This window comes from Mesocricetus auratus, unplaced genomic scaffold, assembly GCF_017639785.1.
Source record: "Mesocricetus auratus isolate SY011 unplaced genomic scaffold, BCM_Maur_2.0 Super-Scaffold_100006, whole genome shotgun sequence".
Classification (NCBI taxonomy): Eukaryota; Metazoa; Chordata; class Mammalia; order Rodentia; family Cricetidae; genus Mesocricetus; species Mesocricetus auratus.
In genome coordinates this window covers 85,727,895-85,730,722 of record NW_024429190.1, presented here as the reverse complement: position 1 = coordinate 85,730,722, position 2,828 = coordinate 85,727,895, and positions in this window count along the sequence as shown.

Here is a 2,828-nt window from a genome sequence, read left to right as displayed (position 1 = left end):
CAAGCAATCCAGAGTCTGCTGACATTGCTATGTTAGTCCATCCCCACTCAGGGGAGAGATGAGCTTGGGCCCCTGTCTCAGGCTTGATTTTCTCTTGCCCTCTTTGGAATACCCTGGCCTGGGGACTGCAGGCAGGTAGACTTGCCTCAGGCAGATCAAGCCATCCATAGTCTTCTGACATTACAGTGCTAGTCCCGCCTCCACCCTCTGGGAAAGAGAGTGTCTCAGATCCTGCCTGCACTCATCGTGAAATCCATCAGAGTATTGAACCTGCTTGCACCCACTGGAATAGAACCTTGAACTTGTACCCACCAGGAGAGGAAGAGACCCTACCTGTACCCACTGGAAGAAGGGATGGGAAGATGACAATATAAGAACACATTCAACAACAGGAAAACCACTATGATGCCACCAGAGTCTAGAGACTCTACATCAGTAAGACCTGAACATCCCAAAACAGATGAAGCAGAAGAGCATGACTTTAGAAACAACTTCACGAAGATAATAGAGACCCTAAAAGAGGAAATTAGAAAACCCATTAAAGAAATGGAAGAAAAACAAACAAAAAAATCAAGAAATGGAAGAAAAGACAAACCAAAAATCACAAGAAACAATTCAAACAGTGTAATGTTTGAAAGCTGAAATAGAGACAATAAAAAATACATGGTTTGAGGGAATGTTAGAATTAGAAAAGCTGGGTAAATGATCAGGAACTATAGATGCAAGCATAACCAACAGAATACAAGAGATGGAAGATAGAAAATACACTAGGAGAAATAGATTCATGGACCAAAGAAAATCTTAAGTCCAACAAATCCCTAATAAAATATCCAGGAAATATAGAACACCATGAAAAGGCCAAACCTAAGAATAATAGGTATAGAAGAAAATGAAGAAACACATCTCAAAGGTGCAGAAAACATATTCAACAAAATCATAGAAGAAAACTTTCCCAACCTAAAGAAAGACATGCTAATGAAAGTACAAGAAGCTTACAGAACACTGAGTAGTGTGGACCACAAAAAAAGTACCCTCACCACATATCAATCAAACACCAAACATACAGAATAAAGAAAAATTATTAAGGGCAGCAAAGGAAAATGACCAAGTAACACTTAAAGGCAAACCTATCAGAATCACATCTGACTTCACCATGGAAACTCTGAAATTCAGAAGGTCCTGGATAGATATTCTAACAACACTAAGAGAGCATGGATGCCAGCCCAGACTACTATACTCAGCAAAGTTTTCAATCACTATGGATGGAGAAAACAACATATTCCATGACAAAACCAGATTTAGACAATATGTATCTATTAATCCAGCCCTACAGAAGTACTAGAAGGAAAACTCCAACCTAAAAGTCAAAAGCAGGGTAATTCCACACACAATACCATCAAAAACAACAAATCCAAAACAAACAAGAATTAGCACTCAATGGTCCTTAATTTCCCTTAATATTAATGGTCTTAACTCACCTATATACGGGGTAACAGAATGGATACAAAGACACAATCCATCCTTCTGCTGCATACAAGAAACATACCTCAATCTCAAAGACAGACATTACCTCAGAGTAAAGGTTGGCATAAGATTTTCCAATTCAATGGTCCCAAGAAACAAGCTGGTGTAGCTATCCTAATATCTAACAAATTAGACTTCAAACTAAAAGCAATCAAAATATATGAAGAATGTCATTTCATATTCATCACAGGAAAAATCCATCAGGATGAAGTCTCAATTTTGAACAACTATGCCCCAAACACAAAGGCACCCATATTCGTAAAAGAAGCATTACTAAGGCTCAAATCACACATTTATAGTGGGAGACTTCAATACCCCACTCTCACCATTGGACAGGACCACCAGACAGAAACTTAATAAAGAAACAAAAGACCTAATATGACCCAATTGGATTTAACAGACATCTATAGAACATTCCACTCAAACACAAAAGAATATACCTTCTTCTCAGAGCCACATGGAACCTTCTCTAAAATTGACCACATACTCTGCAACATAGCAAACCTCAACAGATTTAAAAAAAATGGAATAACCCCCTGTATCTTATCAGACCACCATCCTTTCAAGTGAGAATTCAATAACAACACAAATTGCAGAAACCCTACAAACTCATGGAAATTGAACAATGCACAATTGCACCATTCCTCAGTCAAGGAAGAAATAAAAAAATGAAAGACTTCCTAGAATTCAATGAGAATGAAGACACAACATACCCAAAGTTATGGGACACTTTGAAAACAGTGCTAGGAGGAAACTCCATAGCACTAAGTGCCCACATGAAGAAACTGGAGATTAGTTAGAGAATTAACAGCACAACTGAAAACTCTAGAACAAAAAGAAGCAAACTCACCCTGGAGGAGTAGATGCCAGGAAATAATCAAATTGAGGGCTGAAATCAATAAAGTAGAAACACAGAAACCAATACAAAGAATCAATGTAACAAAGAGTTGAACACACAGGGGAAGGCCTAGGCCCTGCCCCAAACGACTTGTCAGACTTTGAAGATGCCCACGGAAGGCGGTCTCACCCTCCCTGGGGAGCAGAAAGGGAGTGTATTTTATAGCCCATCATGTGTGGTGGACAGAGAGATAGAATGACTTTGGCTAAGTGGCTGAGGGTTGTGTGGAGGCCTCTGTAAGTCTCTTGCTCTTGCCATGAAGTGGTCCCTGAAGGACTCTTCTGAAACTAGGATTCCTTGGAACACAATGTGAGTGTTTTTACCCTGGGTACTTTCTAGGTCCTCCCCACCCTCACTTCCTTCTCCTCCTCACAACCAAACAACCTCAGGGAACCTGAGCTTCCTG